The 23002-nt window shown below is 44.3% G+C and overlaps 1 pseudogene; it reads right to left on the bottom strand.

Annotated features, from left to right (window-relative positions):
- Positions 1–1948: 1948 nt before the first annotated feature.
- Positions 1949–2067, bottom strand: LOC133370148 (5S ribosomal RNA; annotated as a pseudogene).
- Positions 2068–23002: the final 20935 nt, after the last annotated feature.

Below are 23002 nucleotides of genomic sequence, written 5' to 3'. Positions count from 1 at the left end.
ACAAGTGGCGGCAGCAGATTAAAGTTACTGTATGTTGCTTCCCCAACACATGTTTCATACAGTTAACATACAGCTGCCACCACCCCTTCATGATTTCCTAAACAAGCTGTGGGGAGCTCAGAGGATTTTGAAATAACACCCCCTTTCAGGTATGGTTTAGATCAGAGACACCACCCAACCCTTTTGGGTCCAGGGGCATATTTGGAAATCTAAGAAACACAGAATACCCATTTCACAAAAGAAAAACTCCCAGTGCTCAGAACCACCCTCTAAAAAACAGGAAAAGCATCTACACATCCCTCAAAGAATTCTGGGAACTGTAATGTGTGTGAAGGATGCTGAGAGTTGTTAGGAGACCCCTATTTCCCTCACACAGCTGCCACTCCTAGAGTTCCCTGGGAAGATTGTTAAACTTCTCTGGAAATTGTAGCTCTGTGAAGGAGATGGGGAGAGCCAATGTGGTGTGGTGGTTAAGGTGTTGGACTACGACCTGGGAGACCAGGGTTCAAATCCCCACACAGCCATGAAGCTCACTGGGTGACCTTGGGCCAGTCACTGCCTCTCAGCCTCATGAAAACCCTATTCGTAGGGTCGCCATAAGTCGGAATCAACTTGAAGGCAGTACATTTATATTTTACAACAACTTTAATTCCCCCTTACATACTACAGGGTCCAGGATTCTTTGGGGAAGCCATGACTTTTTAAAGTGGTATGATACTGCTGTTAGGAATGCCAGTTAACTCTGCAGTAAGAAACGGAAAAAACATCAGTCAAGCCAACCAGATCTCTTACATTTTGCCACTGTGCTGGAGGAGAAGTAATACACCCTAGTCCCTAATTCACATGTGGTGGGACTGTCTATGGGCCCAGGATTTCTGGCAGGAGCAATCTACCCCATTAGCACCATTATCTAAACCAAAACAAGCTTATCCTTTAAGCTCATCCTTCAAGTTGCCTGTTAGCTGCAGCTCGTATGGAGATAGAGCACTTCTGGACAAGTGGTGACGGATTTTCAGAGTAGAGGTGGAATTATAGGTAGGGGCAGATGCATCCGTGAATTTCAGTTTCTCTCCATTTTTAAAAAAAATTTTTTTATTAATTTTAAAGATATATAAGAAAAGCCCAACATGACTTTACAACATATTCAAGGCATACACATCCTTCCAATGTTATACACAAATCAATCTACAGAGAAAAGAAAAAAAGGGGGGAAGCATATTAATTTTCCAAGTCCATTCTGATTATTCCATTACTTTTGCTTTTATAGGATTTGCTTAAGGCAGTTGAAGATTCTTGTACTGTTAAAGACCCGTTTCGGCTATGGATTGTTCCACATACTCACCAATCTTGCCAGAGTTGCTAGGATCTTGGTTTCCTCATTGATTCTTCCCCTCCCTGCTTTTTCCTCACAACCACCTCGTGAGGTAGACTAGGCCAAGAGCAGAGATGAGCAAATCTGTCAGTTTCGGTTTCTTGTTTTTCTATTCTTACATTCAATTTGCCCTATCACTTTGCAATTTTTAAAAAGTTACCAGTAAAATCATCAGTGTTCTAGTGCTCATTTCTCTTAACATACATGTTTTCATTCATACTTTTGCCAAAACATGCATTGTTGCGAGTGAATTCCCCTAATACAATGCATTTTTGTATGTTTACTGAGAAAGGCAACGTTTTTGTGCACACTTTCCCCTTTAATGCTCTTTCTTGTGCACATCCTTTGGTTGGAGCATCACAAGCTTCAAAAAAGTGTGAATGTCTAAGGATAATCGCATTTCGTGTATTGTTTTATTTAGCTAGTCAGGAAAGTGCAGATTAGGTAATCAATGTATTAGCAGTATAGTTGTTATATGCCTTCAAGTCAATTACATCCTATGAATCTTTTTGGATATATTCCTAGGGTTTTCATGATAAGAGGTATTCCGAGGTGGTTTACCATTGCCTTTCTCTAAGCTTACAGCACCCAGTATTCCCAGGCGGTCTCCCATCCAAGTACTAGCCAGGCCTGACCCTGCTTAGCTTCCGAAATCAGACAAGATCAGGCGTGTTCAGGGTAGTATGGCCGTAGGTCTATTAGTAGTATTAGTAGTATTTAATTGTTATTGTTACATCTATGTCCCATCTTTCCTCCAAGAAGCTCAGAGTGACATGCATGATTCTCCCCGACTCCCTTTTATCCTCACAACAACCCTATGAGGCAGGTGAAATTGAGAGACAGTGACAGACCCTAGGTCATCCCATGAGAGGTACATGGATTATAGGGATTTGAACCCTGATCTCCCTGGTCCTAGTCTGACACTCTTACCACTATACCACACTGTCTGCCCCTGGTAAATAAAGACAACTGAAGAACCCAGGTTTCCCCTACCCAAGCTCCCAAGCGCCATCACATTTTGAAACATAGCCTCTTTTCACCCTAAAGTGAAAATATTACATAAAATTAAAATCCATTCAAAAAGAGATTTGCTGAGGATTTACCCTAATAAACAGTGTGCTGTAAATTTAGCCTCTCCTGTGAAAAGACACTTATTGTCATGGGCTAAGGCTTCCTAAACTGACTTTCCGATTAGGAGAATAAAAGGCGGCCTGCTTGTAGATGCTTTGTACCCTCTCTCCCTGCTGACAGCTTGCAAGTGGCAGCATATTATTTGGGCCTGCACACCATACAAAGCATCTTAATTAAAGGTTGTCTAAAAATACAGAGTGCTTTTTCACAGCCACATCTGCCATTAACTCCTCTGACATAGTGGGGAAGCACTGAACGCCAGAGAAAGATATTCTTCACAATGCCACAAAGAAGAATTCTGTCCTGCTATAGCCCTGTATTTAAATGAAATGAGGGTGTGTGTTTGGTTTTTTAAAGGACCAAACTCTGTTCCCAGTAAGTTTAGGGCAAAGACTGTGCATGGCCTCAGCCAGAGTAGGGCCTGCTCCTTGCTCACTTCAGTGAGTCCAGGCTGGTGTCAGCACCCGGTATCCTTGGGCAGCTGCCAGGGCCCCAGCGGGGCTCACTGATGCTGGCACCTACCCTGGGCCCTCCATATCAGGCAATTGGGTCTGGGAAGCTACCATGTTAGAATTCCCATGATGCCCCAGAGTGCACAGTGTAGTTTCTCTGGGGTATTTTGAGCAATTTAAAATGATGGCTTTCCAGCTGCATGCCACAAGTCTATGGCCAAGGAGTCCAGCCACTAACACAGGTCAGGCACCACCGCTATACAGTACTTTGCTAAGCGCTCCCTCAGAGTTTCTAAGGTTCTAACTTCCTAAAGGTCAAAGATTCCATCCTCTGAACTGAGAATCAATACTCAGCAGCACCTCAGACAAGAATTACTCTCTACAGAGCACATTACAAAGATAGTAAATGTTGCTGTTCTCCTTAATATTACTACAGCAAGAAACAACTGTGCATTCCACAAAGCACCATACTGAAATGGTAGATTTACATAATTTTTTTTTTATTCACATACATTAAAAAAAATGGGCTCGTACTGGGAGGAAGGGTGGGATATAAATCTAATAAATAAATAAATCAATTCTGATCCAAAACTGTTCCTCATTCCCCTAGCTAATTTTATTTTATTTGTCAACTTTTCAATCAAAGCTATGCCCCAACCCTTCTTATACCAATATTTTTGTATTTTGTACTCTGTTCTTTATAGGTTTTATTTCTATATATCTAAATGTTTAATAAAAAGGTTATAATTTTTTTAAAAACCTAGCATCCAGAACTGATTCAGAGTTAGTTTTCCTGGTTATAATGCTAGCACTTCTGTCCCGGTTTCGTATGTTCCTTGCATACTGTTTTACCTGTTGCATTATGGAACTGTGGATATTTGATCAACATGCCACCATATCACACTGCATTTCAGTCACACCAGTGAGGATGGTGTGACACAACAGTGGATGCCATAGGACATGTCACCACCTCCACACACAGATCCTTTATGTCCATGCACACTTCCGTTTCCCCATGATTCACCCATGATAACAGAGGGCAAGAACTGCATGCTGGGATACCGCCCCAAATTTCATCATGGGAGTGGTGGTGGCATGATCCATGAAAACCACAGGGAAATTACAGCGCAAAACTCCAACCATTTTCTAGGTTACAGGGGTTGCAAACAGATTTTTTTTTCTAACACGGAAATGAGTGCTGAACTTCTGCTAAATTCTTCTAGATGTCCAGAAGTATTGCGTGAAAAATCAGAAAAAAATGTGAAAATTAAGAAACGTCAGGAAAACAGAATAAAATGCTGCCTGAATGTAGCCTGAGATAGGAAGAGGTCCAACAGAAGGAACTTTGACATGGGATCCCTCAATCCTGGAACCAGCTCTGGCTGCCCCTTTTCCATTCTGGCCCCATGCCGGAGCCCATAGAGAAGGCAGCAAGGCAGGTCAGATGTTGCAGGACCACAGATAGTTCCGAGTGAGCAACTTGCTCCAACGGAGGTTAGCCTTTCAAGCCCCTGTCTCCAGACTACCTCTCCTAGGCTCCACCAACACCCCTTATGGAGAAATTCAGAGTCTTAAAGGGCCAACCCTCACAGGCACTTCTCTGTTCCATAGCCTCCTGCCTGGCATTCTGTGCCACTGGACCAGCAAGGCATTGGTTCCTCAGGGGAAGGTGCCTGTCGGTGGGTTCTGGCTCTGGCCATGCTCTAGAGACCCTCATGGTGCAGGAGATTCTTCTGGGGCTCCTGCCTGACAGCCTCAGGTATAGTGGTCCCCTGATCTCCATCAGATGGATCAGAGGCCTGAACGTGGTCCAGCTCTGTAGGTGGTGCCTCTTCAGCCTCAGACTCTAGCTGTATACACACCATATATTTAAAGCACACACCCTAAAAAAAGAATCCTGGGAACTTTAGTTTGTTAAGGGTGCTCTGAATTGTAGGTCTATGAGGGATAAACTACAGTCCCCAGTATTTGGGGGGGGGTGCTTCAAAGATATGATGTATACACAGCCTCAATGACATCATCGCTGCAGGATACAGGGGTTAGGACATCACCACTTCAGGCTGCAGAAGGGACTGCGTATTTGAATGTCCTGCCACCTAAAGAAAACTTCTTGGATCTAAAAATTAGTAGGTTTCAGGGAGAAGAGGAGGTCAGGGCACTTCTTCCTTCTATGCACTCAACATGTGACTCCCCACCCACCCCCACCTGAAGTGGTACAGCCCTGGAAGAGGTGTACGACATGATTCTGTTGAACTCCAGTACAGATACTGTCAGCTTTTCAAATGTGAATTAAACAAAGTGGTGGCACTGCTCCTAGTGATTAATTTAGCCACAAAGATGAAGTCACTACAAGGGGCTGGGGAAGAGGAGGGCTGTGACAAATCTAGAGATGGAGGAGAAATCTGATTCAGTTCACATTTCAAGGCAACCTTACCTAATTTGCTCTTTCTGAAACAATACGTGAAGCAAAACACAGCCATCCTTCAAAATTCGCACATCTCTGAATTTTTGCAATACAGTAGGGCCCTGCTTTGCGGCGCTCCGCTTTGCAGCATTCCACCAATACGGCAGTTGTCAATTGCAGAAAGGCCCCGCTCCTACGGTGCTTGTTCCACTTTTACTGCATTTTTCAGGTGTCAGGCACCATTTTAGACAATGTTAGTCAATGCGTTCCGCTTTACAGCAGATTTCGCTTTATGGCGGCGGTCCAAGACAGAACCTGCCGTATGAGCGGGGCCCTACTGTACCATTCCCCAGCCAAGTAATGTATTAAAAAATGCACATACAAGGGTACATTGTGCATAAAAATGCACATATAGAAAAACACATATAGTGAAAATAACATACAAAAGTGCATTGGGAAAAATGATATGAAAAAAGATCAGAGCTTGAAAAAGTTACTTTTTTTAAACTACAACTCCCATCAGCCCCAGCCAGCATGGTCACTGGATTGGGCTGATGGGAGTTGTAGTTCAAAAAAAGTAACTTTTCCAAGCTCTGAAAAAGATATACAAGTAGGCAAAATTGCATATAAAATGTGTCTATCAGGAGAACATGAATTTACATGAGGACTGTTTTTAAAAAATTGCTAATTGATGCGGAAATGTGATCTGAACTTAAGACTGGGAAAAAGACAGAAACCAAACTCGACAGATTCACCCATGCTGCCATGAATCCAGCTGTCCTGGGTGATGATGACTGACCCACAACAGATGCCCTTTAATGGGGAACGTTTATGCCTTGTGATGAGGGTGTCACCTTTTCTTCAGAACTGGGAAGCAGGGCGCTTCATCATGCAAAACACTCAGAATAATAACTTTCTTCTAATCCAGAACGAACACAGCACTTTAGAGAAGGCAGAGGGTTTTTTAAAAAATTACCTATGCCTCAAAGTTTGCACATTGCTAATAATGCTTCTCAGTTGTTTTCAATTAAGATAAACGTCAGATACACAATGGCATTATGTTTGAACTCCATTCAGTTCAAAATAAGTGGATTTAAACAGGAAGCCGACGGTCCTTTTGAATCTATATTAGAACCAAATGTAGCTCTTTAATCTAATTTGGTACAACTACTACAGTCACTATTACTTCATGAAGGCCTTTTCGGGATTTATATGTGCCATTAAGATGTGTTTGTGGCTCCTGCTTTTTCTCTCAGAAAAAAAAAATACAGCTTCTTAGACTCGCTTTTCCTCCACCCCTTGCCTTCATTACAAAAAACTATTAGAGCAAAGCCGTTTTCACTGTTGTGATGATGTAAAACTGCTGCTGTTGTTGTTTCAAGTGTCAATCAAAGCACACCTTTAAAAAAAGGAAAGAAATACACAATTATCTTAGAATATTTTGCTTGTGAAATTGCAAACTGAAAAAAGAATATAGCTTCACAACTTTATTTTTACTAAGAAGCATATATGCAGAGCTTGGAAAAGTCAATTTTTTGAACTGCAACTCCCACCAGCCCAATCCAGTGGCCATGCTGGCTGGGCCTGATGGGAGTTGTAGTTCAGAAAAGTAACTTTTCCATATATGTACCTTGTGTATCAGTTCCAAAGTGCATTAAGATTGCTAGGATTATTTTTGCAGGGCAGTCCTATACATGGATAAGGCTACTAGCCTCAATGGCTGTGTTCTACCTCCACTGTCGGAGGCAGTATATCTCTGCATGCCAGTCATTGCAAATCACAAGGGGGGGAAAGCGCTGTTGTGCTTAGGTCCTGCATATAGGCTTCCCATAGGCATCTGGTTGGCCACTGTGAGAACATGATGCTGGACTAGACAGGCCACTGACCTGATCCAGCAGGCTCTTCTTGAGTTCTCATGTCTGCTCATGAGTTCAATGGGACTTACTCCCAGGTCAGTGAGAATAGCAGAGGCAGGGAACCTCAGGCCTGGATGCTGAATGCGGCCCTCCAGGCCTTTTACTTTGGCCCTCAGAACTCTCCCAAAGCCACACCCTCTTCCATAGGCCATACCCTCCTTTAGTGCTTTTCCCTGGCTGGAAGGTCCCTTTGGTGATAATGCCCCTTGCTTGCCTGCAAGCAGGATGGAGACTTGCGGTGTGTGCAGAAAGATCTAACTTGCAAGAACTTAAGAACAGCCTGCTGGATCAGGCCAGGGGCCCATCTATGAGCTTTTGCAGGGCTGGAATGTAACCTACTGCTCAAAGGCAAAAGGCACATCCTTTCCGCTGTCCCCTTTTGCACCTAGCCCCACCCACGATGGTTATGAGGCTCTCAGAGGAACTCCATGGGAACATAGTAGACTTCTGCCAAACCAGACCAATGGTCCTTCTAGCTCAGCCTCTACACTGATTGAGAGGAGCTCCCCAGGTTTTCAGGCAGGATGCTCGCCCAGCCCAACCCGGAGATGCCAGGGCAGATGCTTTCCCACTGAGCCACAGCCCTTCCAAAGCAACCAGCCTTTCACTGATACCTGGTCCTTTTAAACTGGAGATGCCAGGGATTGAACCTGGGACCTTCTGCGTGCAAAGCAGATGCTTTTCCACTGAGCTACAGCTACCACCCTTATACTGAGTCAGGCCATTGGTCCATCCAGCTCAGGGTTGCCTACATTGACTGTAGATAGGGTTGCAGACAGTAGATATTGCCTGCCCTACCTAGAGATACCAGGGATTGAACCTGGGACCTTTTGCATGCTAAGCACATGTTCTGCCACACTGAGCTATGGCCCTTCCTCCTAGTGCAGGTCCTCTGATGTAGTTCTTTTAGGCACTTTCACCTAGAAGTAGGCCTGGGACCTTTTGCATGCAAAACAGCACATGCTCTGCCACTGAGCTACGGCCCTTCCCCTAGTGTAGGTTCTCTGATGCGGTTCCATATGGACGTACGTGGCAGAGCTGGCTCCAAGGCTGAGAGGGCCTTTGGGTCTACTCTAAGTTAGGACTAGCATTGGACACAACACGAGGTGTTCTTGCACATCCATTTACATGCATGCACACTAGAGATGAGACACATCCACTCTTCTTACGCTGGTGGGCCCTGGTAGGCTCCCTTTCCCCCCCTTTTCCATTTGGCCTCCTGCCCAGGATTCATGCAAGTGCAAAAAGGGTGGCGGAGGATGTTTTGCTTCAAACCACTCAGCATGATTTGGACTTTTCTAGAAAGCCAGGTAGCTTCCTTGTACGTCAGATGCGGGTACACGGTGTGCATTATTGACATCTGCAAAATAATCCTGCAGCGATTAGTATTTCTCTTAATACAACACCACATAGCTGCTGCTCAGCTCCTGGAATTCAGCTGGATGCAATTCAATCAGCTGCTAAGGGGAAGAAATGGTGACCCATTAAAGCACGCCTCCAAGAGACTCGCAAATCAATGGGCTGCGTGCTGTTTCAATCATCGCCCATCTCACTGTGGCGATGTGTCCTCCTAGCAGTTGAGAGAGGTTGTTGCTGGGCTAAAAATGACAGCCGGTTCTGCTGTGTCTCGTAATATGCCACCTTCCATCTGGCCTGGCCTTCTAAGTGCTACTAAAACAACAAGAAGAGAGAAATGAGCAACAATTTGATGGATGAAGTTGACGGGATGCAAAAGAGCACAGCTCCTCATGGAACAGAAGGGGGAATTTCAACAGACACAACTTTTCTCATAGTTTCACCTGCAAGCATAATGAGAGGACAGACAAAATGAAATAATTTTTATTTAATTTGGTCTACATTTATAGATTGCGTAAATAAAATGGGGAGGGTAGTTCCACAACCCTACATTTCGATATGGCAGAAATGAGGCCGCCATATAGAAACTTGTCTGTAAAGTTGGAAGGGGGAAATATCTGAGTTGGAACATATCCTCTCTTTAGGAAGATTTGCATACGGCTGAAACAGCATCTACATCTGACTCTGGTTTTATATATTTTAACCAACGGATACAAATTGTTGTGTTTTAATGATAAGTTAGCCAGTGTGTTGTAGTGGTTAAGGTGTTGGACTATGACCTGGGAGACCAGGGTTCGAATCCTCACACAGCCATGAAGCTCACTGGGTGACCTTGGGCCAGTCACTGCCTCTCAGCCTCAGAGGGAGGCAATGGTAAACCCCCTCTGAATACTGCTTACCATGAAGTATGGTATATAGTTTACCCGTCACAGAGCTACAATCCGCAGCAACCTTTACAAACTACAGCTCCCAGGGTTCTTTGGGGCAAATCATGTTTTAAATGTGCTTTAAATGCACACACTGCCAGTACTAGCATTTTCAGGCATTCCTAGATTCAATTGCCAATACCTGTATGGCCAAGACACCTTTCATTTAAATAAATAAATATTTTCAACGTGCATCACTTGCTGTTAATCCTTTTCTTTTTTGCAGGGGGTGGTGAGAAGCAATAAAACATAGATACATATAGAGACAGGCAGAGCTTGGAAAAGTTACTTTTTTTAACTACAACTCCCATCAGCCCCAGCCAGCATGGCCACTGGATTGAGCTGATGGGAGTTGTAGTTCAAAAAAAGTAATTTTTCCAAGCTCTGGAGATAGGTTCTTTAAAGCATACTAAAAATAAATGTAGCTTGAAAAGACCCCTCCTAACAGCTGTTGCTAGAAGAGAGTTAACTAAGATGTAATTAGCTATTACATTTTACTCTGCAATGCAAACAAGCTTATTGCACTCTCCCGAACCATCGTGGAATTCCTCTTTCACGTTCGTTCCTTGCTTTTGGCAGGAGAAAGAGAGAGGGAGAGTTTCCGAGAAGTTGTAGAAAAATGGGATAATTCCATGCAAAATTTCACAACCTAAACACGCAGCTGTCCCTGGATATAGAAATGCCATCCACCCGTTCCATGTTGGTTTTAGTATGGATGCAAGGACTGTCATCAATAAAATAACGAAGAAGACTAGGAATGGTTAGAACTAATTTACACGAGGGCTGTACTGAACTGACACGTGCCTGTTCGATTGTATAATGCAGCAGTCCCCAAACTTTGTCTTCTTCCATGGACCACTTGAAAATTCTTGAGGGTCTTGGCAGACCACTTACTAATTTTTCAGTCTGCTGTAGCAATTGCAATGTATTGCTTCTTTGGTTTCTCTTATAGAAATGAGCTGTCTAGAATTCCAATTGTAATCCAATAAAACGCAATGCAAGAAATAAAAGAAGGAATAGAAATACAATTACACTGAATATGACTGTTTCATTTAAGGCATTAAATATGATTATTTAATGCAAACATGCCATGGATCACCTGCATGAAGCTCACGGACCACCAGTGGTCCACGGACCACACCTTGGGAACCCCTGATGGCCGCAGAGGAAGCGGCGTCATTCTGAGTCAGACCCACTGGTCCATCTCGCTCAATACTGTCTACACTGACTGGCAGCAGCTCTTCAGGGGTTCAGGCAGCAGCCCTATGTGGAGGTGCTGGGAACTGAACCTTGGGCCTTTTGCATGCAAAGCAGTTGCTCTACCACTGAGCTATTATAAAGAGGGGCATTTCCCCATTTCCCCCTGGTGAGGCTCAAGCCCCCATCTCCTGCTTCCTGGCCACCTGCAGCGAGCCACTGCAGGCAGCTGCATTCTCATCATTCAAGAAAAATCTGTTTAGTTTTGTATAGCAAGAAGAGAGTGCAGCGGCAGCCAGATAGTGAAAGATATAGGCAGTAGTGTAGTGGCAAATTCAGAAGTGCAGGATCTCTTCGTGATAGTTATGCCACGCCCCCTTTCCCTCTGCTCCATTGTCATCTCCCTGTCATCTTGCAAATCCACACCCCACTACCACAGACGTCCCTAGCAGCCAATCTGCATGAGAGGAGAGGCTTTGTGTTAGCTACTGAGAAGAGTCTTCTCAGTGGCTGACTCACCTCCTTGCGCCCTGATCGGCTCCAATCCGCACAAAAGGACAAGGGCTCTCCTCAGTGGCTACCACACTCCCTTTTCATGTTGATTGGCTAAGACACAGGGACCTGGCTGAGACCCTGCTCTTGTTGTGGGCCCTGCTGTAGGGGGGTGGACTGACAAGAACGAAGCGGAGGAGGACTTAGAGCAGGTTTCGAGACACTGAAGGGCCGAGCAGGGAGTTGGACTCAGAAGGTGCCCACACTCTGGCCTTTGACAGCTCAACCCCAGCAGCTCGAGATAGCCCTGTGAAGAGTCAACCTGGCCAGTTGGTTGTTTCCCAGCCTGATCCTTCCCCTCTCCCTACATCTGTGTTGCCCGCAGGCAGCCCGCCTCCCTCTGAGGGGGAAGATGGGACGGTGACGGGGCTTCGCCTTTGCCGCACACCAGGAGGCGAATGCGGCGGGAGAGTCAACAGACACCACTGAAGCCTTCGCTCCGCGAGTGTGCTCCCAACAGTGAGTTAGTACACGCAAGTAAGGTGCCTGCCCAGCCTTACTTAAGTCGAGTTGGGAGGGGTAGTTGCTGAGTCAACGTCTCAGTGCAGCAAAGTTGTGCCTAGTTAGCCATAGAGATATGCCGAGTTCTGAGTATGCCATTGGTAAATTCATGAAGCACACTGAATTGAAACTTCCTCTTACTTCAATAAAAGAAAAAAACCACAGACATGTCTGAGTTCTTCGAGTTCAGGCAGGACAGCTCTCAAAAACAGTAACGGATCTATGACACACACACCCCAACCCTGGACCACTATACCCCTGGATATAGATGTCCCTGAAGAATAATCAGAAATGGTTTGAAACACAAGGGAAGGGGGACTGCCTCCCACCTTCCCTAAATAGTGCCCCCACAGGGCAACTAGTTTTATAATTCTATTGAAGTCTTCAGTTTAAAATTATTTCCCGTCCCTCTGTGATGCCCTTCGTTGTCAAAATTTGGATGGAAACAATAGCCCAAAAATCCATGTGTGGGGAAAGGATGTTAAAGGTCCCCAGCATTCATTTATCGACAGTCATCTGGAGGATTTCCGACACCGGATGAGGAGAAGATTGTTCAGCAAGATTGCCTCATGGGCAACCAGTGGTGACTGGAGCCCATTGGGACTGGTGGGGCGGAAGGCAGGGAGCCCAACATAATGGCTAAAAATTCAACAGTAAGTGGAGCCAGAGTCAATGCCAGGCAGAGCCTGAGGAGGAGGAGAAACCTGGCAGGCCAGGCCGCCCCCTGCACTAATTGTAAGTAGGAAGGAAGGAAGGCTGGGGCTGGCTGAGGTTGTCTCCAAAGAACTGTATCCAACTAAGCCCTACTCAGAGCAGACCCCCCTGAAATTATTAGGACTCCGTCAAGTCTGTTAGTTTCTGAATAAGACGAGCATTGGACATAATTCTAAGGCTGGTGGGGCAATGCCCCATTTGTCCTAATGGACCAACCTCCACTGTGGGCAACCTTCCCAGGGCTGCATGGGCGGGGCCAGAGGCAGAAGTGGGTGGAACAACAGCTATGACTGTTACCTTTGTACCATAGATACATTCCAGCCATGTAAAAGTCAGAGGCTCCTACACACATCTCTCTCCATCCAGGCAAGCAAGGGACATTTCCAGCTGGGCAAAATCACTCAGGGAGGGCCTGAGACCTGGGAAAAAGGAATGTGGGCCAGGGGAGGAGAGCATCCTAGGGGCCAGATTGAGATGCCTGGAGGGCCACATTCTTCTTCTTACAGAAAGTGACTTGACACAGTCTGAATTTTTAGCTGTTATGTTTTCTTAATGAAGAACACAAACAGACTTGGGCATAAAACTAGCTTTCAGGAGGAAGAATTGGTCTTTGTGTGTGAAAGACTGAGGGCTCATCTACACAGTGGTTTACTGTGTGTTTGCTGCTACTTACATCTCCTTTAAATCTGCATGGTTCACATGACGTTACCGGAAACAGAAGTGATCATGCAGTTTTCCTCCTGTAAATCTGTACTAACCCAATCTGCTGATAATATGAAAAGGAAAGGGGAAAAAATGTCTCCACTCCATTTCTCTAGTGGTTGCAGAGGCTTTGCTCCAATCCTTTTAGGTGGGTGTGTCAATCGTTCTCTCTACGCCCACTGTCTCTTCCACCCGTCTTTCATTTTGTTTCCTGACAAGCAACTTCTGGCTGCTCTCTTCCATTCCACTGTCCTTTTTTATGTTGCTGCAAACAGTGCTGTTGTTTTTTTAAAGGAACCTACTACAGCTGGTAGAAAAGACTGAGCATATTCAGTCACCTAGCAACGAGAGGGAGTGGAAATGTATAATTAGAGGGCGGGGCCACGAGGAAACAGCGACACTAATCCTTCCCAGAGGAACACCTATTTGTGTGAATGGGAAAAACTAATCGGCAGCTGCCATTGAGCAGGAATTGCGGACGGTGCAAATCAATAATGAAGGTAAAAGCAGTGTATTTGCTACGAAGAAATGCTCCCATGTAGATGAGCCCTGAATGTTTACCATTTCTTTTCTATTAAGGATCCAGGACATAAAGAGAGTCCTGAGGGCCAGAAAGAGAGGCCCAGAGTGCCACATTTTGTTCACGGCCCTGAGGTCCCCCCCCCCACGTGTCCGTGATCTACACTGACCAGTAGTAGCTCTCCAGGCAGTGGTGGCTGGTGCCCCTGGGACATGTAGGGCAGAAGCCAGGGAGCCCAACAGTAGGTGAAGCCAGAGCCCATGACAGGCAGAGCCAACTCATTCTAGTTTTGCCCCCATCCTTTCCCCTGCTGAGTTCTACAAGGGCAACACTGAGACTAAGGGGGAAGAAAAAACTGACAGTAAGAAGACAGGCATGTAGGGACTAGCTGAGGGCAGACTGAGCTTGGTGGGGCAGTGCTCCACTCGCCCCAATGGACCAGCCTCCACCGTCTTCAGAATTTCAGGGAAATCTTCATGTTAACATGTTCAAAACCAGGCTCAAACTTTTCAAGAGACAAAGGGGGACAAATTGCCACAAACGGTATGATGCAATATGTGTGCCAAGAAAGAAACAAAGTCTCACCAAAGAGAATTACATTGCAGATGCTAATAGCGACAAGAAACGCTTATAGCCAAGGAAGGGAAGAATTTTTTTAAAGAGTACCATGTCAAGAAGAAGGGCTTTCAAAACTCTGACATGCTCCGGTGCAAAATTACTGCATCATCACAAACGTGATTTGGGAAAGGAAAGACTATGCAGCTATTTGTGACCAGGCAGAAGGCATTTATTGAGGGGTGAGTTGGAGGAAAATACTATAAAAGGTTGTTGTTATGTGCCTTCAAGTCGATCACGACTTATGGCGACCCTATGAATCAGCGACCTCCAAAAGCATCTGTCATGAACCACCCTGTTCAGATCTTGTAAGTTCAGGTCTGTGGCTTCCTTTATGGAATCAATCCATCTCTTGTTTGGCCTTCCTCTTTTTCTACCCCCTTCTGTTTTTCCCAGCATTATTATCTTTTCTATTGAATCATGTCTTCTCATGATGTGTCCAAAGTATGATAACTTCAATTTCATCATTTTGGCTTCTAGTGACAGTTCTGCTTTAATTTGTTCTAACTCCCAATTATTTGTCTTTTTCTCAGTCCATGGTATGCGCAAAGCTCTCCTCCAACGCCACATTTCAAATGAGTTGATTTTTCTCAGTGCTTTAAATTAAATGTAACCTGGATGGAATAATGAAAATGAAGGAAATGTGGATGCAGGAGGAAACCAGCACAGAATTGGGGTGTGGGGGTCATTCCTTCTGTTTCTGATGTTTAAGGGTAAGTGTTGTTATTTATGTAGCCAAAACAGCACCACCCACAGTGCAGGAGGGAAAGATCAGCTGGCTGCATCGCAGGCAGGAGGCTTCACCCCTTGCTCTGACCTTCTTGGGAAACAAGGGTGGAGCCTTCCACTGCCATAGCTCAGTGGCAGAGTATCCAGATCACAGGTTCAATCCCCAGAATCTCCAGGCTCCCTTGAGCTGAGAATACATGTTTGCAGATTCACAAGCTGGAGGAAGGAAAGCCAGGTGGGAGGGGGAATAGAATGGAGTGTCATGGAGGAGGGCACGGCTGGCTGAGTAGAATAGCATACTAGAGCATGCTTTTGTTGCAGGCCCCACTCGTAGCTGTTGAAGTAGCAGTAGTAATAATAATAATTATATCTGTATAGCGCTTTAAAGTGTTCAGTTATTTAAAGCCCCAGGAACACTATATTAATTTCTTTTTCCTTTCGATCCTTGGTTTTGTTTTCCATGTGGACTTTGCAGTATGAAGGTGAAAACATTTTAGGGAACAGACCTACACAGGGCCTGTAGATAGTTAGTTAGTTAGTTAGTTAGTTAGTTAGTTAGTTAGTTAGTTAGTTAGTTAGTTAGTTAGTTAGTTAGTTAGTTAGTTAGTTAGTTAGGATAGATAGATAGATAGATAGATAGATAGATAGATAGATAGATAGATAGATAGATAGATAGATAGATAGATAGATAGATAGATAGATAGATAGATAGATAGATAGATAGATAGATAGATAGATTTTGAACTAGCATCTAAAAATTAGCTTCTGACACCAAACAGCTTGAACTATTTTCCAGCTCTGCACAAACACGCACATATCAAATACGAAGAAATGTGCGTATCTTCAGTAAGTCATGCACAATTGCTTCTACACCACAACCCTTTAGCAGTGCTGAAGAATTCCTTCCTAACACCTAGCTAGAAGTGGAATTAAAGTGGAGGCTCCACATAATCACTTAATATAGCATCACATTATCCAGCAATGATTTGCCTACAGGGAAAGATCCTCTTGCAAATGTTTACTAACAACTAAAGCCCATTCACCAAAGGTTCTCACCACATTAATTCAAAATTTCCTCCTTGCAGATTCAGTCTATTCTGATCAAAGGGGTGGGATTTGTGATAAATAGCCTCTATATTCCCTCTTGAATACCTTCTTTTAACTTTATTTTATTGATTGATTGATTTGTCTCCTACCCTTCACTGTAAAACAATCTCAGGGCAGGTCACAACATACGAAAATGCATCAACATAAATTCAACTTGCACAAAAATGAATCACTCTATAAAATTCAGTATACACCGCCCTGTAACTATCATATTCTGACAACATAGGGCAGGTGTGGGGAACCTTTGGCCCTCCAAATGTTGCTCAACTACAGCTCCTTTCATCCTTGTCCATTGGCCATGTTGCTGGGGCTGATGTTCAGCAACATCTGGAGGGCCAAAGGTTCCCCAGACCTGACCTAGGGCAAAATTGTTATTCAAAAAACCTGACAGAAAGAAATAAAAGTCTTCTCCTGGTGTTGAAAGCTAGTCCATCAGCACTACTTTAACCTCTGGGTTTAGAAGAATGTGCCGAAACTGGGGTGCCACCACTAAGAAGGCACTACTAGAAGTTCTAGAAGTCCAGACCTCATCTGGTGGTGGCATAAGCACAAGTGCCTTCCAGGCAGATCTCAAGTTACAGATAGGAAAGTACAGGAGCAGGCACTCCTTTAGGAGCAAAGTCTTAAGTCATTAAAGGCTTTATTCATTAAAACCAGCACCTTGGATTGGATTCAGTGATGAACAGGCATGTAGTGCAAATATTTCAGGACCAGTGTTGTATGTTCTCATACAGTCATCTTAGACAACACCATTGGAGCTGCATTTCTTCAAGAGCAGCCACATGTAGAGTGCATTGCAATAGTCTAGCTAGAAGATTACCAGGGCATAGATTGCTGTGTGCAGGGATCCCTGTCTAGGAATGGGATTGGTTGTAGCTCAGTGGTAGAGCATCAGCCTTGCACGCAGAAGGTCCCAAGTTCAATCATCGGCATCTCTAGGTAGGGCTGGGAGAGACTCCTGACTGAAAATCTGGAGAGCTGCTGCCAGTCAGTGTAGACAATATTGAGCTAGATGGACCAATGGTCTGACTCAGCATAAGGCAGCTTCCTATGTTCCTAATGTCCATAGCTGTCAAACCAACCAAAGCTGATACTGTGGCCACCTAAGCACACAGTGACAGCATAGAACTAAGGAGTACCCCCCCACACACACACTGTGCTCCTTTAGGGGGAGTGCAATCCCCTCTACAAAAGGCTTCAAATCCCTCACCCAGTTACAGAGCCCAACAGGCTATACCTCACAGCTGTTATGAGAATAACAGCCTACCTTCCAGGGCTGTTATGAGGATGAAATAGGAACGTTGCTGCCAGTCAGAGTAGACAATACTGAGCTAGATGGACCAACGAATCTGACTTGGCATAAGGCAGCTTCCTATGACCCTAGTGTTGCCCATCAGCTGGCAACCACTGGCCAATTAACAGCATCCTATTACATCGAAGCCATCAGGTGAGGTTTTCCCCAGCACAAAATCAACATAACCGCTCCTTCTTATACTTTCCAGGCTGTGTGGAAAAGGCACAACTACAAAGGCTGATTTAAATGTTGGCAACCTCATGCCTGATTTAAGGCTGCTCAACGTAGACCTATTCACGGCGTCTTTGGAAAGAGAAAAGAAAGAAATCATTCAGAGTCTGTGGTCGCAATTCATCATCGTTTGGTACACTTAAGCCTATTGAAACCAATGGGCTTAAGCGTGCTTCTGTGCTGGATCGTGGCCAGGTGCTCCACTACCTGGAAAGGCTCACTTTAAAACAAACATTTCAAAATACATCCACATTCACTGGAGTTGTCACACACACACACCGGCCCTGTTCCTTTGCCTGTAATAGCAGCCTGACATGTAAAAATATAGCAACCGTTTGTAGCTTTGTTCTGGCTCAGAGACAAAGTGATGGGGAAAGCTTCAGCGCTGTCATTTCCGTTTCTTGGGCTGCCACTTCAAGAAGCAGGTAAAAGAGGCTGTCAATCCACAAACAGCTGCTCAGACTGGAAACTGGGTAGGAGACTTTCAATACAGTACCAAATTCAGTAGAATGCGCTAAGGTGCAATCAAACTAACTCCAGGAGTTAGGAACATGAGGAGCTAACTTATACCAGGTCAGACTATTTGTGCATTGAGCCCAGTACTGTCTGTCTACCAGGAATGGGGAACCTGTGGTCATAAGTACATGAAGAAGAACCTGCTTGATCAGGCCAATGCCCCCCCCCTGCTAGCCCAGCTGTTCTCACAGTGGCCAATCAGATGCCCATGGGAAGCCTGCAAGCAGGATCTGAGTGCAACGGCACCCTCCTTTTCTGCAATTTCCAAGAACTGGTATTCAAAAGCATGCTGCCTCCAGCTATGAAGGCAGAGCATAGCCATCGTGGCTACTAGCTAGTGGCGAGGGGATATTCCCAGCCCTACCTGGAGATTGAACATGAGACCTTCTGCATGTAAAGCAGATGATCTACCACAGAATTACGGCCCTACACTCAAGACAACATATTGGTTCTTTCTCCTGCACCGTTTATCCTCACCAACAACCCTGTGAAGCAGGTTAGGTTGACTGGCCCAAAGGGCACCTAGGGGGCCCCATTGGCAGAATGGGAATTTGAAGGTGGGTTTATTCAACCCTGGTTTCTAAGTCTAACGCTACTGTTTATTCTTCCACCAGGCCTGTTGTCCACTGTATTTCCCCCCACCCTGTACCAAGCATGCCTGTCTTCAGCCAAGAATATTCAAGAACGCCACATTTCCTGGGCAAAATGTATATCCCTGTTAGAATGTCCCATTATGCACAGATCCATGTACAGGCCATGATTCTTTGGAAGCACAGAAAAGAAATACAGAATGTGGTATTGGATGCAGAATACGGTTCAAGAATTGCATCCCTTTTTTTCTTTTTTAAAGCAAGTTTCCAGCCTCTATGGGCTATTAAGCAAAGCATGCTTAAAACTCAGGGTTAGGGTACCTAAAGATTTCCACAACCTAGGGTGGACCTTGGGTGCCCTGCATAACTCCATGACAGGCACACCAGGATAAATTATGCAAAATACAGACACATTTTTTAAAAAATGCAGGGTTTTTTTTCAAATACGTATCTGTATATTTATATAGCGAAAGTCACAGATATCAGTTTCTATGGGTGCAGTGTTTTAACAGAGTAACCCTAACCCCCGGTTACACTATCTGGAAGAAGTTAGGAAAGGGTGAAGAAAAGCTTCACTGATGGGGCCACCACCATCCCAGTGGCCTCTGGTGCATCCGCAGAAAGCTTGGCAGGCATACGTCTACTCCCAGCGGTGTTTCATCAGCTGTAGGCCTTGAAACAGGATATTCCTGGGGAACTCAGAGGCAGCCTAAGAGCTCTGGGGGTTGCACCCAATGTTAGTCTTACTCAGAGTAGACCCACTGAAATAAATGGACACAGCTAACTTAGGAGCACTGATTTCAGTGGGTGTGCTCTGAATAAGACTTAGCTGGAAACAGCCCACTGCAGTTAATGCCGCTCTACCAAAACCAGTGGGATTATATATATATTTAAAAAGCCTAAGAACCATCAGAACAAAGAAAAGGACACACACCCCTTACAACCTGGCCAGCATGGCTTTGGAAGGGATGATCATTCCCCTGTCATAACCACCACGTAGGATTACTGTGCCCAGCTTCTATTAATCCATTGCATTTTTAGCATTTGTATTGATAATTGAAGTGCTTAGGTGCTAGATGGCAAACACAATCTCTCTTTTCAACTCACACACAGCAGAGATGCCTCTTCTGTGGTCAGTTCCAGACTGTCCTTTTCTTTTCTTTTTTTTACAAAAAAGTGTACATTTGTTTTTGATGTTTTTAATTGTCGTAAACCGCCTAGAGAACTTCGGCTATGGGGCAGTATGGTATATAAATGCAATAAAATAAATAAATAATATTTTCAGGCGGGGTTCATTCACATACCAGCAAATTCAGCTGGTGCAATTCAAGTTGATTTGGAGCGCTCGGGCGACAAACTCACTTCCCTCCCCAAATCTGACTTTTTGCAATAAGGAACGTGATGGGAAAATGTACCAGTAAGCATGGAGTAACATTTGCTTGACGCAACGTCATCTACCAAACAAATGAGAACAAATGCTCAATAAACAGCATCCACAGATCAGAAAGGATGCTCGGTAAACAGCATCCAATGTTGTCTAACCTCCCCACAAACTTTGCACAAAGGAATTGGGGTGAATGCTCATTATATCAGATTGCCTAGAAGCAACCAAGAAAATGCCTGCCTTTATGTATGCCCATGCTACTTCAAAACAAAAGGAAGCATGCTGTTTCCTTCAGAAACAGTTTTGTGCACATACAAATATAAAATTGATAGTTTAAATTGACTGAAAATCATAGAAATCGTTTTTAATATCTTTATTTGGGTTACAGCCCTTTTTTATTTTTGTGCAAAGCCCTATGTATATTCCTGCAAGTCCTGAACTACAAATACACACTAGCAGAAACATCCACATTAGAAGTCTTATCAAAAACATGTTTTCATCAAATAGTCTTTATCGGACACATTTCCTCCCATCAAAAGTGTAAGAATGGAAGGAACCAAACACTTCCTGCAAGTAGGGAATCAGTTTCAAAGGTCCAGAGGGAAAAGGCAGAACCCAAGGTAAACTCAGAAGGTGGCCTCCTCCCTCAGTGTTTGGGGCTGCTCTTGTGAGTTACAGCTCCACAGAGCCCAGCCCCCAAGTAGTCTGTCACAGCAAAAGAGACACTTGTGAAGCTTCCAGAATGACTGGTGCCGAACCATTGAAACTATTGAAATCCAAGCATCTACCCCAAAGATGGGAGCTACCTGCCCCAAACCATTCTCCAGAGTTACCTACATAGCACATTGAAATTTACACTGTCAGATGAAATCATACATGCCAAAGTGACTTGGGTGCATGACAAGGAGCATGTTGCGGCAATGGCACACAAGTCTAAATCTGAAGACCTGGATGTGTGTGTGCATGAACGTGTGCACATGTACACACAGAGAGAAAGAGTCCATGCGCTAAGCTGAGAGAAGTCAGGCATGCTCCCATGCACATGTTTTATGAGGATAATTGTTGAGCGGTTGGATTTGTCAGTGTCAACAGGGAATTTCCCCAGGCAAAACATTATGCAGGAGATGAGCACAGGTGCTCTAGTGTTGCCACCCTTTAGGAGCAAAACTCCTCTCCCCATTAATAGTGGCATGACATTTCAAACTTTGACCAGTAGAGAGTCACAATCGTCATATTGTCCCTGTTCTGCTAAAAGAGAAAGCACACCATCATCAAATTAAGGCATACGAAATCCAGTGATGTTAGTTTTCTGGGAAATGTCGAATTGGAAAATTTTCTTCATTTGCATCAGAATAGATTAGAGCAAGGGCAGCCCTCCTGATGTTGTCAGGCTACAACTTCCATCAGTCCTAGTCAGTATCACCAATAGTCAAGGATAATGGGAGCTGTAGTCCAGCAACATCTAGAAGGCGCCACATCGGCTACCCTTGCCCTAGAGCAGCCTTTCCCAACCAGTGTGCCTCCAGATGTTGTTGGACCACAACTCCCATCTTCCTGACCATTGGCAATGCTGGCTGAGGCTGATGGGAGTTGTGGTCCAACAACATCTGGAGGCACACTGGTTGGGAAAGGCTGCCCTAGAGAGTGATCTAATTTAGCATGCTTATTTTACTTGCATTTTGTAAAGAAAGCTAAAAATGTCAAAACTGCCAAGCTTGCTTACTGTTTATTTGCAATGGGCATTGCAATTCATTGTTACTAATGAACGGATGAAATGGAAAAAAACATCCACAGAAAAACAAAAGCGTCGGAAATAATGTCCGCCCCATATCACGGAAGAAAACACACCTCCCTCGCAGATGTAATATATTTTAGCAGCACAGACCCCTTCATCCTAGTTCACACAAAACAGCAAATGAGTTGGTTAAACTGTTCCTGGACTATACCATTTAAGACTGGTGGTGGTAGTGGGAAATGGCATCGTTGAATGCTTCTCCAAGTGTATCATGGAAAAGGCTTGGCTAGATCTCCTCTACCCAACATCCTGTTTTGTAGGCACAGAGAGGGTTTTATTTTATTTTTAAATGGGAAAAACATTCAGTTATATGAAAATGCATCCCCTACCCGCAATCTAAGATAGTATAGTCTGGGAACAAATAGTTTTGCCACCTCATCAAAGAGGATAAAAGAAAATCAACTTATTTGAAATGTGGTGGAGGAGGGCTTTGCACATACCAGGGACTGTGAAAAAGACAAATAATTGGGTGTTAGAACCAGAACTATCACTAGAAGCTAAAATGATGAAACTGAGGTTATCATACTTTGGACACATACTGAGAAGTCATGATTCACTAGAATAGACAGTCATGCTAGGAAAAACAGAAGGGAGTAGAAAAAAGAGGAAGGCCAAACAAGAGATGGATTGATTCCATAAAGGAAGCCACAGATCTGAACTTATAAGATCTGAACAGGGTGGTTTATTACATATGCTATTGAATGAATGCGATAGGTGGGGACGCGAGATAGGGCCTTCTCAGTGGCTGCTCCTAGGTTCTGGAACTCCCTTCCTAGGAAGGCATGAATGGCCCCCTCCTTGCCATCCTTCCGTCGGCAAGTAAAGACTTTTTTATTCTGACAGGCTTTTGGGATAGAAGGTGTTTAGGATTGGGCTTTACAAGGCTTTTTATTGTTTTATATTATTATTTGTATTATTTTAAATTGTTTTTAGATTTTTAAGTGCCTTTTAAGGTTTTAAGGTTGTGTATTGTTTAATTGTATTTTAAATTGTATGTT

Source organism: Rhineura floridana, chromosome 14, assembly GCF_030035675.1.
Source record: "Rhineura floridana isolate rRhiFlo1 chromosome 14, rRhiFlo1.hap2, whole genome shotgun sequence".
Lineage (NCBI taxonomy): Eukaryota > Metazoa > Chordata > Lepidosauria > Squamata > Rhineuridae > Rhineura > Rhineura floridana.
Note: the sequence above shows the minus strand (reverse complement) of the source record. Positions and strands in the feature narration are given on the sequence as shown.